Source organism: Dreissena polymorpha, chromosome 2 (assembly GCF_020536995.1).
Source record: "Dreissena polymorpha isolate Duluth1 chromosome 2, UMN_Dpol_1.0, whole genome shotgun sequence".
Lineage (NCBI taxonomy): Eukaryota > Metazoa > Mollusca > Bivalvia > Myida > Dreissenidae > Dreissena > Dreissena polymorpha.
The window spans coordinates 59931647-59949207 of record NC_068356.1 but is presented as its reverse complement, the minus strand read 5'-3'; the positions used below and the strand labels follow the sequence as shown (position 1 = coordinate 59949207).

The following is a 17561-nucleotide window of genomic DNA, read 5'->3' as shown; positions in this document are numbered from 1 at the left end:
CGGATAAATAACAAAGTATTTACTCTGGATCAGAAGACGATTTATTGCAAAAATCAATCTCTAGTATAATGATCGTCATTTTTAATGAAATACGTGTCTTCAGAGAAGATCTTGAGAACTCTCATCAAGTCCAGTGGACATCAAACGTCTTTTGATAGCTTACGGCAGACACCATATTACATATGCCAACACAACTTTTTTTATAATAAATGCACATAATAACTGATGATTCTGTAAAATTTACTTAGTGTCTTATTTACCACAAGAACACGTGTAACTTACATTTTGATACTGTCATCTGCATAAAACATGGTGTAAATACATGTGCTTCCAGCTAGCTCAATAACTGTCATTTAATTACAGTAACTATAATGTGTGTAAACCCTACAACACAAAAACGTATTGAACAATTCAAATCAACGTGCAATTCCGATTGTTTTTGTGAATTATAGGTTTTCAATTGAAATATGAAATCAGTCATGAAGTTCACTAAAGAATTATACAATTATGGGTCACACTATCAATGAGAAATTAAAAAAACAAACACCATTTCATCTCAAAATGATTCCAGCGAGTCACATTATAATGTGATTTTTACTGCCATTTTTACTAGGATATTATTTTTACATTGTATACAGAACTTGTATTTAAATCGAGCAACTCGCTTTGGACTGTCATTGGTGTTTCATAAGATGCGTTGATCTTGAACAAATTGCTCTTCCCTCTGTTAATGGTGAGGCTCATTCTTGCTAATTTACGGTGGCATGGAGGTGACATTCACTTCACTTTTTCATTCCTCTTTTTTTCTATCTCGTGGCCTCGACTTAGTAACTCGTGGTCACGAGTTAGCTATGGCATGGCCTCGAGTTACTAAGTCGAGGCCACGATATAGAAAAAAGAGGAATGTAAAACTAAATAAAAGAGGAGTGCAATGAAAAAAAGAGCGGTGCAGTAAATAAAGGAGGGGTGGATTAAACAAAACAGGGGAGAATTTTAGCTATCTCGAGGGAACGATTTAGTCAGCCAATCGAATTTTGCGTAACATGTGCAAATATTCTGTATATATATATATATATATATATATATATATATATATATATATATATATATATATATATATATAGCAGGCCAAAACGGGCTTTTATTGTGATGATTACAAATGACCGAAGAAGTGTTATTTGAACTATACATGCAGCAATATTCCAAGATCTATATATCGATTTGTGTAATTATAGAATTATGCACACCCATACATATATATATATGTTTATTATAATTGGTTCATACTTATATTATAAATACTTTTTATAACATTACGGTTGAAGCATTTCTAGCTTATAATAGGTTCCCAATTTTAGTAAGATTAAGCGACTTCCTATTGACGATAAACCGGTTTTCACGCAATTGATAACGAACAAATTAGGCACAAATAAAGCTCGCATTTCAACCAGTCTGGCATCAAGCAGCAGTTTTATCCAGCTGTTATTTGTTTTTGTTTTTAAGCGAGTTGCATAACGTAGCGTCATCAAACGGATATTATCAGATAAACCCACATGGAATCAAAGTGTGTTCCCATTTACAAAAATATGTATTTTATTATATATTGCCATATACAGTACAGATGGCTAAAATAAATTAAATTGATATCATGTTTTTATGGAGACTGTGGACGTTGATTCGGTGCTTTCACGAGGAAATGCACTGTTTCCTTGCCGGCTTCTTTTGGTATTAACTTTTACGCATCTCTGCTTAAAACTCAGCTCGAGCTCCACGCCACGCTGAAAATCTCCCTCAAATTGGAAAAGCATCACTGTAGAGACGAATTTTTTCTATGAATCGTTATTAGAAAGGTATACGGCAGAATGTAAGGACATCCAGCATAAATTATCTGTCTTCACGTGCGCGCGAACGATTCGCGTTGTACCAAAGTGCGTAAAATACACCTTTTGTTATGGAAAAATAAACAAATGTATAATTTTTACATAAAAATAACACATTTAAAAGACGGTTTTAGAGTTATGTGGACTGTTAATTTTTTTAAAAATCAATCTACATTTGTGAAATTGTCATTTAAAATTGTAAATGTCGCATTTTATTGTAATATACGACTTTTTTACTACTGATTGAGTTCATATGATTAGTAACAATGTATATTGACTGAAAAGTTGAAAAAAAAGTTTATTAAAAAAAGAGGCCTCTTGTTGCAGATAGGTGTGACATTAAAATTATAATGTTGTGAATGTTGTTTTAGGTAATAAACGTAAACGTATAAATACATTAAACATGCAAGTTTAGGTTCAGTATTTTATTCACTGCACCCTCAGATTCGTTTCTGATGTTTTTAATTACTGGATTTAACCTGGGAGTATATAACAAAAATCGTCGGTATTTTCTCATAAAAGAATTGTTTAATGATGCAGATGCTGAGATTTGTAGCAACCGTCCTTAGGATTTCTTGCTGAGACTAAATATGACAGTGGGCGACAAATGGAGCGCAACGTGGGGCCTTGGCACGAGAAATTATCCATATACGTTGCCAGTGGATTCGTCGAGATCGGGTTTACGATGTTCAATACTACTCTATATCCAAGTAAGGAATTTATTGGATAAACATTACAGAATTTCAGAGCACAGAGGATTCGAGGATACAATTCTAACTTGACTGAGGGAAATATGCGGTGCCGAAAGCAGTTATCAAAGATGTTCAAGCAGCAAGTAAAGCTCTCAGTCAATAGATCTGTGAGACTTGGGTTTGAACCCCGTTTCGAGGTCAGCTTATGGCTGATTAGCAAGCCCCCCTCCAACGCACAATAAATGAAATGCGTCCATGTATCATCATGCAGAGTGGTATGTCAACGTTTAGTTTTGAGTTGTGCTTGAAGAATAAGGGAATAAACAAAAATTAATCCTACCTTACAGGGTCCGTAAGCATTATACCCCGGACAATTTCGTTCTCTCTTCACCACCAGGCGACAGTGATATTGTTACACCATTAATATACAAATTTCAAGAAATATGAACCCATATTGATTGGTGGTGTTCCTAAATTGTAAAAGATGTTTCATGTTAGAATCATTTATATGCTATGAACAATATTTTGATGTTTTAAACATCACAATATTAACAATATTTTGAACATCCATTTATTAACTGATAAAAAATCGTATTCTTATTATATTGGCAATTTTGTTGTCTTCAAACTGTTGATTATTAATGATGCCGCATTGACCTCTCAATGCAATATCCCTTATATCTATAAAATATGTCCATCTCTTTGTTCATCTGATCACAATTGTCGAATAATTAATATCAAGTGGAATTAGTCCATTCTTCGGACTTTCTAATTTGTCGTAAAGTAAGCAACTTTTCAAATCTGTTCTTAAATAAACATTTCGTGCGAATACTCAATTGTATCTTCTCTTAATTTTGTTGCATAAATTAAGATACCAGAAAATAATCATAACACTTTAAATGTTGAAACTGTGCCATGATGGATTTATTATTATGTCACTATTTATTATTCTCTTTTTTCTTATTTTGTGCATTATCTTTTTTATGCAATAATTAAATCTAATAAATGTTTTGTTGTAATCATTTATGGTGTAAATAAATCGATTGATTATTATGTGTTTACGTTCCATTTGTCAAAACCTGTTTCAAAATGGTATCATATATAGGTGACTTGATGCAACAAAGGATTATCGTCTGATGATTCGTTGTAGCTTCAGACAAATTACTGTTTTTTCTGGTATTCTGGTATAATAAAAGGGAAAAATTGTTTTCAACTGTTTTGCTGTACGTTCTGTGCAAATTAACAGCTATTTCTGGAAGCTAAATTATCCGGACAGTACATCGGAGTTATTTACACGCCTTATTTCTTATTTAGAATACACATTTGCTGACGATTTGTCATCGGCCGAAAGCTCGTTTGTTAGCATATGATACTTGAACTAAGCAATACGTGTTTGTGAAGACAAACTTGATTGAAATACAAGGGTTAAAATTGGATATGTTGGAAAATGACTAGAACGAGGATGCATTATGCCATTGAATACTATAATTTGATTACCTGTCAGGTTTTACCATGGATAAGTTTACTTATCATTCACACTGAAATACCCGGGCTCAAGAACACTTTTGTTAAAAATGAATCATTTTTAAGTTTCATTAAAACCTGATCCGACATTAATTTGAGCTCGATTTAATTAAAATGGAACCGAGAAGTGTTACTAGTATACAAAAATGTTGTTTACATGTCTAATTCTTGTGTTTTATACGCATATCGCCATTAAGATATCAAAGCATATTGTAAATAGTATAGCTGAATCATGTTAAGTTATATGTTTTTATACATATCGTTGGCATAACAGTGTCCGTTTAATCTTTTTTATTGTCGTGCCCAAAATTGTCAACGTCCTGCTGAAAATGGAAACAATTGGGAGAGCAAAATTATACGGGCGTTCGCAAGCTTTCGGCAATTAGACTTTGGAAAGTTGAAGGTAAAAAACGAACGCTTATGAATATTATATTTGGAAAAAGGCCTATCCGTTAACACGATTCTTTGGAGTTTCTTTTAATTTTAAAGACTACCGGTTCTTTTTCTAAAAAGTGTGACAAGTTAACGCTATGTAACAACACTGCAGTTGCAGTCACATCATGGAGTCGAAGTCCAATCTGATATGGGCAATTCATTTTTTTAGTCACCATACTAAAACAAACGTATTTTAATACCTTTCTGATATGAATTTAACACCTACGGAGATGCGCAAATATCGCTAAAATAAGACTGATTTGGACATGGCGCATGTTCGATTTTACTTTCTTTTGTAAACTCAGATTGATATCGTTAATAGGGCAGAATAATTGCTGCGGATCGAATTGTTATATATATATATATACATATGTCTATTGATTTATACAGGTTTATACAGGTTTATGTAAAGGTATGTTCGTGCCATGTGCTCGTATAGCAAATTTTAAAAGCCAACGGGCACATTTTGCCAAAGGTGTGCATATACGGACCCATGACCCACCGACCCATTTTTTTTCTTATTCCATATTCTGATAGTAGTAAGTTTGATAATAACGTTGTCGCAAATTGCATACTAACAGTGTGGTAGTTTAAATAAAAAAACTATATAGTATTTGCGTTGTCAACTATATCTATATCAACTGGAAAGCAGCGTTATATATCCATAAAACGTAAACTGCATTATGCAGGCTGTATACGTATTTCAAAGTTAATGAAATCCTTCCGCGCCTGAGGCTACATTATATGCGGACCTGGAGTGTGTCCCAGCAGTCCTACCTAATTAACGTGCTAGTCTCACGAAATGTGAAACGAAAGGAATTTTAACTACCGGTATTTAATTGATGAACGATATTCAGTTTTAGTTTGGCTTTGTGCTGGGGGGGGGGGCGGAGGAAACCCCACTGGTTCGATATGGTGACCAACAGCCAAACCCAGATTGTCAATTTTGGTTTGGTATTGTGTTGTGATGTGTTGCCCGGGGTGCCCAGGGGAAATCACACCTGTCCGATATGGTCACCTACCAAGATCACATTGTTTTTTGTTTGTCTTTTGTTTGCAATTTTTGTCTTATGTTCCTAATTGTGCTTTAAATCAGTCATATCTATGTGCTTAAATTGTTCGTTTCTTGTGTGCTTTAAAATGTTTTAAACATGTATAAATGTGCTATATAGTTGCTATTCGTGGGCTTTAATATGCTTTTAAACATGCATTTATGTGCTTACTTGCTTTAATATATTAATTTTATTATAGGTCTGCTATGCTTTGTTTTAAGTGTTGTTTTAAGTGTTTAAATGTGTATAATATATGTGTTTATATTGAACCATGCAAGATAACTTTAATGTAGTTTTAGGTATATTACCCTTTTTCTTATATTTATGTGTTTGTAAACATGCAAAATATTATGCGCTTAATGTACATTTGTACTTAATTTGTGTTTTATGTGCTTTAACTATGTCTTTGTACTTTAAATGCTTAATCTTTCTTTTAGCTCATTTATACTTGTTATACCATACACATTTGTTTGTCGGGATATAGCTCATGAGATAATGTTTATTGTTGTTCATATCCGACGTAAAATAAAGATGCTTGCATCTTGTACATGCGGGTATCGAAACCGGGTCATCTAGGTGAGAAGTTCGTGTTACTGTACCAACCATTGCGCTAACCGGACGACCTGCATATTGTGTAGGTTGTGGGTATGTGTGTTTCGAATTTTATGAGGTCCTTCCGCTGCATATTTTGAGTCCCCAGAGTGTTTCCTATAGTCCATTCCTTATAAATTAAGTACAATCGCGAAGATTGGGACGTATTTCGAATTATAGCTGCAATTTCCATCTAAATCTTTTTTACTTTAATATTTTACTTTTTGTGTGGTCTTGTGCTGTGGTGGGGGTAGACCGAGTACCCGGAGGAAACCTACTTGGACAATATCACAGTGTATAAACCATTTGTATCATAACAGGATGTTGCGATGTGATTGCAATGTCGTAACGGCAATATTTACATAACTGTCTTAATTTTAATACAAAACAATGGATTAATACTGCAAAAAGTAAGTAAACTCTGAACTTTAGATGTCGTGGAGAATTAAGTTTCCCTTGAGAACGTATAAATCCGCTTCGAAAAAGTAGTTGTTTATGAAATCATTGAAAATCATCTAAGAAAACTGGAAAACACACGTGGCTCTATGCCCAAAATCCTTTTTTGTATAAAATCTGTTTCGAAATATACATATTTTTGTATGCAATATATTGCAATTGAAGTCAAATAACTGCAGTTAGCTAGGCCTAAATCGAAGGGCGCCGCGCCCTGCCCTACCGAACCTCCGCCCTGCCCCCCCCCCCGAACCTCCGCCCTGCCCCCCCCCCAAAAAAAAAACAATTTTTTTTTTTACATATGATTATTCATAAATCTCTTATTACATTGTAATTACTTTAATCCGCATTGTATACATTATATTTGAATGGTTTAATAATAATGGGAATAATACAATTATTTATAACATATAAATTAACATGCAATAGGAAGCATTCCAGAAACACCCGCGCGCTCATACGTGCCCTTTTCTCAAAATACTGCGCGTCGAAAGTGCCCTTTTGACAAAATACTGCGCGTCGAAAGTGCCCTTTTGAATAATAAGCCCCCCTGCCCTTTTCAAATCCTAGCTGGAGCACTGAACTGTTATGATACATACAATCTATCGGCATTTTGAATATACTTAGATATTGATTAAAATACACAAGATGTTTTTTAAAAAGACTGTATCATATATTGCATTGATGCTGTATCATTGACTGCGATTACATTATATGCATTCTGTATCAAATATTGCGATAAATCTATGCCGATTTTGCAGATTTTGTACCATTTATTGTGACTAACAATAATTGATTAAGTCTTGTATTGTGTCTGTTTTAGGCAAAACAGAAGCAATGCATTTATTTTGATTTTTTAACAAGCGTTTTCGGACAAACAATTTATCACTGCATATCAAAACCTGAAAGTAAAAACCTGAAAATAAAAATCTCAAAATACTGTGCTACCAACAAACAATTATTATCATATTCCAAAGACTTTCAAATCATACCAAAAGAGTTAAAATCTTCAAGTATTATTGCAAATAATGAAACAAAAACAATACGAATTTCAAAATGTAAACAAGAATCACCACTGAAAAAAATTCCAAAGCCAACAACACAAGTTAAATATGTGCACAAACCGCTTGAAGAAAATAGTGAAATTGGAGGCAATGATGAAGCTGATCTTAATGTTTACTTTGAAGACATGTCATTATTGGAAACATCGACTGCAGTGCAAACAGAAACATGTTTTGTGATTAAGACCGATGCAATTGAAGAACGTGACATTGAAACAGAATATTTATCCGGCGAAATTCCAGCGGTGTTGGAATACCTTAAATCAGAAAATCAAGTTGAAATATACGTGAAATTTACAACCATACTAGCTGAACGTAAGTTACCGTTGTCGAACATTGCATTTTTACTGTTCGTTGATGTTGTGGAATGGTTTTCATTAGAAAGCACCCGCGATATGCGATATTCCGAAGATGTGAAGCAGTTTGGGCGGATAGGACTTCAGCTTTTCAAAGGGAAATTTCTCAGGTTTATGTCTGGTTGGAAAAACTTAATATTAAAAGGGTCACCTTGATTTTGGATGATCTCGAATTTGCATTATTGTTCCAAAACATAGGCGCAGTTATATAATGTACCCATACGTGACTGAAATCCCGTATTACTATAGGCCATGCAACAGTGGCTTTATCATGAATGCATATTAATATATATTCTATAATCAAAGTTTCAGCTTAAATAAATTTGAAATATATAACGGACAGAAATACCTGCATATTATATTCCTTAAACCGAAAAGAGTATTACAAAATCTCCACAGTCTCTTCACTTTTATTAACCAACACATGTACGTATGCATGTGTGTGCCAGCTATCTATTTATAGATAACACATTATAACGTTGTTTCTTATCGAAACTAACCGCCAGTGTTAAAATAGGTAATCAATGAAATGAATGAAACTGTTTCGTAGGTGTATAAAACATTTAGGAGGACGAAATAATGTCATGTTAACTTCAATCACATATTTAAAATTCCAATAATTGATACATAATAATCGCTATAATCATACAAATGATTGAGTCAGTTTATGTAATAATTGATACAGAAGTAGAAGCACACGTGTGTAGTATTAAATGCATATATCTGATGTAAGAAAGAATCCCTAATAAAATACGTTGTACTGATCGAAAGTGCACATTCTTTATCTAACATCTGATGTATAAATAGTTCTTGTTATGTGTTAAAACGCCAGTACAACAAAGATTTCTAAACTAGATCATGACAATTTTACGAGATGTTCGGTGATCAGTAACGCATTTCATCCTTATTTCAATGTATAAAATGCATAACAGCATGCCCGAGAAATCTGCATTCACATCTGAATATTAATTACTGTTTGAATACCATCATAATGACAAAAATGGAAAATAGTTCACCTTTCTAGCAAAGCACATTTGCTAAATATCGGTTTCGCCAGTGCAATCACATCGCAACATCCTGTTATGATACAAATGGTTTATACACTGTGAATATAATAACTAACAACCAAGCAAACATTGTTCTAACCGGACAGGCCATAATGCAGGCTGCGTTAAAAGCCGCGCTTTAAACGTATCCCTCATCATGTGACAAAACGCATCGGGGAGATCACTTGTATGAACATTACTAGATGATGTTCTTTTTAGACTATACCTTTGTTTTAATTGCAATATAGAGGTAAAACAATATTGTGGTAGCCAGACTATCGTATTCCTTAGTCATTTGGAACAGTTTTTTTGTACATAACACGGACATTTAAGACTAAACAATTATATTGGGTTTTATGCGTTTGTTTCGGATTGTATAAAATTCGGAAGTTGATTCGATTAGAAATAGAAGTGTATTCATAATTGATTATTGGTGTTATTGTTAATCGATATTTGTAAATATATTTCAGGATACTTGATTGGACGTATATCACCACAGAAAATGGTGTTTTGCTACAATAATACCCACATTATTCATTGCATGTGCATAACAGCATTTACCTCACTTTGTTACGAAAATGTAAAGATGTTAAGAAGATCGATCATAAGTCGATGGTTTTGTTATTTAATCAGCTTGGATATTTAGAGGGCAACTGTACTAAAGCAGGGCACCATATAAGGTTCGTTTTAAGGATTTGCAACAGCATGCGACAGAAAACAATTTAAAATAAAAAATCAAAGACCAAATGTCCCGTGGACTTTAAATACTTTTGGGAATGCCTGTCATGTTTTCTTTAAAGTGCTTGGGTCAGACATTTTTAATATTGTTTAATTTCTTTGAATGGCACACCACCTTATTTATTTTGATTATATTTTTGGAGATTTACTTTTTATTGCTGAGTTTATTTGATTGTTTTAAAGAAATGATTTGGACAGTGCTTCTTATTTACCCTAATTTATAGGTTTTTGTATCTTAAATTCCAATTATTTAAAATGATATCAACTTCATGGATTGTTTCATTTGATGATGTATCAGATCTTTGTTGATTCATGTTTGATTTAATGTAATTGCTATCTCTCCAATTTACTGCCCAATTTGATAATAGATCAGATGAAGGACAGTGGTGTTGTGTTTATTGTTATTATTATAAAGGGTAAAATGTATGGTTTGTCATTGTACAAAAGTAATTCTGAAGTGAAGTAAAGTGAACTCAAATATGATTGTCTATTTAATATTGTATCCAATATATAAACATAGTGTTTAGATGCGAATGATAATTCTTTAGTGTTGCAAGAATACATGATTTCAGGCTGCTATTTTAAAGTCTGCCGTGTCACAACTTATAAAGGTTCTCATGACTCCAAATGGGTTGTGATTGCTGAACATTTGTGGGTGAATTTTTTTATTTGCTGAATCTCACTATAGAGAGAACGCTCGATCATGGTATATTGCAGAATGCTGTATGAGTTGTGTGACTTGTGTCCCTTTACAGGTTATTAGGTTAGTTGTAAGCTCTTGCACAAGCTATTAATAGGTACATTTGGAATACTTCCAAAGCTATTGCTGTGAGCGAACATGTACACTGTTTAAATGTAACAGCAAAAGTTAACAAGAACTGACAGACACTATTTAAGATAGATAAAAAATTATGTTAACATTATACCTCTGAAATACAATTTAACAAACATTCCTGCCACTATTTCAGGACGCCTCAATAAGCTCATTGCAAGCATGAAGTGTTGCAAATATGGAATCTCCCCTAGATACCACACAGTTGTGACATTCAGAGGGAAACTGTTATGGTCACTTCTACTCAATGCTACACTTGGAGTCATGATGCAAGGATTTAACTGGCGGATTACTACAGAGCCTTGTTGATTTATGGTGACAAGAACATGGTACGTAAACAAATTGGCTTTAACAGCATATTAAAGTATGTCATGACATCTGACATCCAACAAACCTCACATGAGACTGGTTATTGAACCCGTGTCCTATAAGTAAGTAGCCTTTATTATGAGCCTTATACAAACAGATTTATCAAAATAATCCACAAAAAGATTGTCTCAGTAAAATATTAACCTTTAAAAAAACTCACAACAATAAAGCAATAAAGACTCAATTGTTGTTTTAAAGCTGTTGTTTTAGTTTTATAAAATAATATCTTTTCTGTTTTTGGCACTTGGCAGATGATGAGAATAATAATATTCCCGAATAGCAATTAAAAATACTATTTGTTTTGCTTTTTATGCAGCCACTTTTTGACAGGAAATATTATAAGAACATCCTTGGTGGATGGATTGTCAGACGGCTTTCCGTTCTCTAAGTCTTACAGGTTTTATTGAACCTTCATTAAACTTACCCAAAATATGCTATTCACCTATAACTTGTATACATGTATATCCTAACAACCTATTGGGGTTTGGTGATTTCTAGTTTGATTGATTGTCTGTTCAATAAAGAATTTTGTTAAGGTTGATGCCACACATCCAGTTAACAAGTCTAAAAGATGAGCAGTTGCCAGTAATAAAAAATAATCGGTAACGTAAAATTCCATTTTATGTTAGTATTAATACACATCCTACAATTTGTGGAACATTCCTTTTGCATAGATTTTCCTATTTAAACATGAACACAAGCAAATCCCTTTTCCTTCGTTTTCAAGATGGGCCAGTATACAGCCTGCATGCCATGGGTTTCATTTTTAAGAAGGGATTATGATTCTGTCGATAACTGTGATTTACTAGTTCCAGCATTATTCTTTAAGTTACATTTGTGAAGAAGAAAATAACTTTGAGTGTTGTGTTTAACAAGAGGTATAAATGTTGTTTCCAGGCAGTAACATGCTTGGTCAGCAAATTTGCAGAAAGTTTTTTCTTTCAACAAGTACCTGTAAATACTTTGAATTGATAATGAATATTACATGACTGTGGTGTTCCAATTGTTTGTATAGCGCACGTTTATGGTGTCAGGATACAAACATTGTAACACCACAACAATAAAATATTCCATTTATTATGTACCTTCTTTGATGAAACACATTTAAACTAATCACTGCAACAAATGAGGTACATATTCTGAATGTAAAGCAAGCACTAAATTTTGTTACATGGTCTTGTTTATTTTATACCAAAATAACATAATGATTTCAGTAAAATTTTCTAGAGGTATAAACTAAATTGTTTTTTGCAGTAGTTCTCATGTGTTTGTAGCCAGTAATGCCTTGGTGAGCCTCTCAACTGAAGATGAGTTTATAATGTTCTCATGTGTTTACAGCCAGTAATGCCTTGGTGAGCCTTGCAACTGAAGACGAGTTTATAATGTTCTCATGTGTTTACAGCCAGTAATGCCCTGGTGAGCCTCCAAACTGAAGATGAGTTTATAATGTTCTCATGTGTTTACAGCCAGTAATGCCTTGGTGAGCCTTGCAACTGAAGACGAGTTTATAATGTTCTCATGTGTTTACAGCCAGTAATGCCTTGGTGAGTCTCGCAACTGAAGATAAGTTTATAATGTTCTCATGTGTTTACAGCCAGTAATGCCTTGGTGAGCCTTGCAACTGAAGATAAGTTTATAATGTTCTCATGTGTTTACAGCCAGTAATGCCTTGGTGAGCATCACAACTGAAGATGAGTTTATTATGTTCTCATGTGTTTACAGCTAGTAATGCCCTGGTGAGCCTTGCAACTGAAGATGAGTTTATAATGTTCTCATGTGTTTACAGCCAGTAATGCCCTGGTGAGTCTCGCAACTGAAGACAAGTTTATAATGTTCTCATGTGTTTACAGCCAGTAATGCCTTTGTGAACCTTGCAACTGAAGATGAGTTTATAATGTTCTCATGTGTTTACAGCCGCCAGTAATGCCTTGGTGAGCCTTGCAACTGAAGACGAGTTTGTAATGTTCTCATGTGTTTACAGGCAGTAATGCCTTGGTGAGTCTCGCAACTGAAGACAAATTTATAATGTTTTCATATGTTTACAGCCAGTAATGCCCTGTTGAGCCTTGCAACTGAAGATGAGTTTATAATGTTCTCATGTGTTTACAGCCAGTATTGCCCTTGTGAGCCTCGCAACTGAAGACGAGTTTATAATGTTCTCATGTGTTTACAGCCAGTAATGCCCTGGTGAGTCTTGCATCTGAAGACAAGTTTATAATGTTCTCATGTGTTTACAGCCAGTAATGCCCTGGTGAGCCTTGCAACTGAAGATGAGTTTATAATGTTCTCATGTATTTACTGGTGAGCCTTGCAACTGAAGATGAGTTTATAATGTTCTCATGTGTTAACAGCCAGTAATGCCCTGGTGAGCCTTGCAACTGAAGATGAGTTTATAATGTTCTCATGTGTTTACAGCCAGTAATGCCCTGGTGAGCCTTGCAACTGAAGATGAGTTTATAATGTTCTCATGTGTTAACAGCCAGTAATGCCCTGGTGAGCCTTGCAACTGAAGACGAGTTTATAATGTTCTCATGTGTTTACAGGCAGTAATGCCCTGGTGAGTCTCGCAACTGAAGACAAGTTTATAATGTTCTCATGTGTTTACAGCCAGTAATGCCTTGAAGAGCCTCGCAACTGAAGACGAGTTTATAATGTTCTCATGTGTTTACAGCCAGTTATGCCCTGGTGAGTCTCACAACTGAAGATGAGTTTATTATGTTCTCATGTGTTTACAGCCAGTAATGCCCTGGTGAGCCGCGCAACTGAAGTCAAGTTTATAATGTTCTCATGTGTTTACAGCCAGTAATGCCTTGGGGATCCCCGCAACTGAAGATGAATGTATAATGTTCTCATATGTTTACAGCCAGTAATGCCCTGGTGAGCCTCGCAACTGAAGACGAGTTTATAGATCATGGGAAGGAACTCTCACCAGATGAGGCGGAAATACAGAAGGCTGTATTATTTGGTATAATCAACACATAAGGAAAATATTTTTAATGTTTTATTAATAGTTTTAAATCCTTTTCATTTGCATCTCATGATATTTAAGATAATGGGGTATATCAGTTTGTTTATATTTATTTATTTAACAGTTAGAGGACAACTTATTTTTCTTTGATTCAGAACTTTCATGATAATTTATAAGCAAAGTATTATTAAAAACATATTCAGTGCTATTGTCTTCTTATCAAATGATTTGCATTGGAATTACATCTACTAAATGGCAGAGTTTTTGATCACCATATTGTTACCAATATCAATCACCCTGGCATTGATGATCAACAGTGCGTTCTTGTCAACCACTTAGATCCATTAATTGACTAAAAAAAGCTACACTTGAAAAGTGTGATTAGATTAACAGACTGCCGTGGTATGACTGAAGTACCACAATAGTGTTTGATTCTTTACCTGTGAATTGGTAGTATGTAAATAATTTTGCTCTTTAAATCTATGTATCCATTCTACAGCAGGTCCCTTAATGAACATCCACCTTTGTGAAGATCTGCGAATCTCTGCGACAACATGTTCGACTCAGGAAACATCTACTATGTTGACAAAAACAGCTCCTACCAGTTTGCATCAGCAAATCTTCAAGACATTTCAAAACAAGAGCTTCAGAAAGACCTCAAATGACAGGTTTTCAGCCCTTCAAAAGGGATACTCTTCGGATGAAAACTGGCATGATTTGTCTCCCTTGGGTACAAGTTTGCCATCGCCAGCTGCTGCAGAGAATCATGGGAAGGTAATAATGGGAAAGATTATCTTTCGCAAATGTCAGCAGTATCAGATGTTTCCATAACTACTGTAATCAGGACCCAAAATAAGAATTGGGCTCACTCTTTTGTGTTCTATTGTCCATTTTTAGTCGATTGGTGCATTCGTCCATACTTAAAAACAGGAATGCATTTTTATTCAGATCATCTGATTATGGATTAACCTGTTTTCAAAGTTATTCAAAGTGTTCTAGAGACTTATTTCATATTTTCCTATGCAAAATCCAACAGGAGTCCACACCTTGTTTGAAACGACTTAATAAATAGCAAAATGACTCCTCTTCTAATGAATAAGCCTAGGAGCTAAGCCTGGAACATAATTATGTAACATAATAAAGATTGTTCATTATAACCTTTGGTGTCAAATTAGAATTTCAGGAACTACTGAAAAAATCTCCACGCACAAACTAGAGATGATTACGATTGGCTGTAATACATAGAATATTGGCTTTTCACAAATTGTTCATAGTATAATGGCTCTGTGATTTAAACAAATATTTTCATTACTCATAAAGACAGATCGCAACATGATTTTGACAAAATTCTCCCCTGGCAAAAGCACAACCCCACAGCTTTGTATGCTATGTCACATCTTAAAAGAGAATTTCCACTTATTCCTATATGGTCAAATCTAGTCTATTACTTAAGTGTCGTATTCCTGTTATATTTCATGTCATATCAGGTCAGCATTGTTGGTTTTCTATATCCTCTTGTTTGCTGACCTATTGAATTATGATCATGTTGTGTGACATCAAAAAGTTTTGTTCAGAGACCTTTAAAAAACATTCTACGAAAATTATGACAAAAAGAGCCGTAGGCAATTGAGTACGATATTTTTTGGAGATACTCGGACAGTAACACATAACTAAAATCGTTTTAATACTATATGATTCAGTTTTTATTAATTTATTTGGTAGCTAATATCCTACATTTTCACCATTGGAATTTCACTCCTCACTAAGCTGCTTACAAGTTATAAATAAGAAACATTTGATACTTTTCTTTTATTATTGTTTAATTGATTTGCAATGCTATGAGGTTAAATTTTGTTTACACTTATATGTATCATGAATATTGCGGGGCCAAGTGTGAGGTTGAGCGTTTTAAACCAGTTTAAACCCCCAATCAATGCATTGCATCGACTGTTCCAATGCGACCCAGCTTTATTCTTCTACGTGTGTACATTGTTTCGTATTGTGCTGTTTTGGCAATTAGTCACGTGCCTTAATAAAGGACCAACAAATTGTATATAATTAATATGCAATACTGCTCCAGCAGCTGAAATTTCACTTCTTTATATTCTATTAACTATGTTGTTCACTACTATGTGTTAGTAAATTAAGTATTGTGTTAAAAACTTTTTATTTCTTACAATGTATTAATGTTGAATTGTGATGCATTCACCTCCTAATATTTGGTCCTCTTGTTTTGACACTACTTTCAAGTGAACTATAATATATTGCACTGGAAAGTAGTTTCAAAACAATATGTTTTTCCTAATGAAATGTCAATGTGAAATATAATAACACAACTGTCACATGAATCCTGTTTTTTTCTTTGTCATATAAATGGTATTTATCTGTTTATTATGTGCTTTGTATCTGTTAATGTTTTACTCACTTTTGATATTTATTCCTCTTTTTTAAGCATTTTGTTCAAGTTTTATTGGAAAATAATACTTATCGGATAGTGTAAGGAATAAATGTCGAATTATTGTTTTATGAAATAGGTATAGTGGGTTTTTGTTTGTGATAATTGTATATGCATTATGCTTTTAGTGACATTGCGTTATAACATGTTAGTTTTCTTCATTAGAATTGAGCATTATGTGCTTGGAAATTGTCTACATTATTTGAGCATAAGTTGCTCTGCCAATTTTAGGAATTATTGAGTGCAATATTGTATCACTTATGACGATTTTAGGGTCATTAATTCTAATAGAGCTTTTTAGATCCAATGATAACATTTATTAATATAAAGCATTTAATGACAAACTTCAAAACATGCCAAAATCTGTTGCAACGCTTCATAGTTTTCAGGTTTTTAAATCATCAAAAGATGCATATAATGGGTATTTTAGAGCATGATAAAGGTTCAGTATTACTGTTTCCTCACAAATATCATAACTAAAACGAAAACGTGCGAATCTGAAAGAACTTTTTTCAATTTTGTCAATTTACCCAAACGTGAAAAGGACCCTTTAATGTCAAATTAACAATTCTTGACTGAAAACCTATTTTATTGAGTGAGATGACAACATACTTATAATAAGTTAAACTTGTTATTTTGGCTTGTAAATATATGCCTAAGATTTAAGAATGTTTCTCATGCCTAGCCAGAATATACCAGGTTGTATTTATTTATTTAACATTGGTTTATAAAGTGATACATGATATTGTTTTACTGAAAGTTAAACTAAATGAGATAACGCTGCAAGTACATTACACATTTAAGATTTGTTTAATTATTATGTTCAAAGAAATCAGTGCAATGTGCATAAACTGAATTTGAATAAAAACTTATTTAGAGTATTTCAGCTGCTTAGGTATTAATTTCCTACAATGTTCAGGTAGAATTTGGAAATTAATATACATAATCATCCGAACTAAGTTTCAATTTATGTACAATGTACTTAGATTAAATGAATAGCATTACTAAGAAAATGGTTTAGAATATTTAATCTTCAAACAACTTGTCACTTCCACTAGGACTTGAACCTAGATCTTCCACTAAATCAGTGGACATGTTAGCCAGTTACA

At 33.7% G+C, this 17561-nt stretch overlaps 1 long non-coding RNA gene across 1 annotated transcript; it reads left to right on the top strand.

Moving 5' to 3' along the window:
* Positions 1-9263: 9263 nt before the first annotated feature.
* On the top strand, positions 9264-17412 carry LOC127867241 (uncharacterized). The gene is made up of 4 exons (XR_008043393.1): positions 9264-9340; positions 10797-10989; positions 13893-13994; positions 14497-17412. It is a non-coding gene; the product is annotated as an uncharacterized LOC127867241 (long non-coding RNA).
* Positions 17413-17561: the final 149 nt, after the last annotated feature.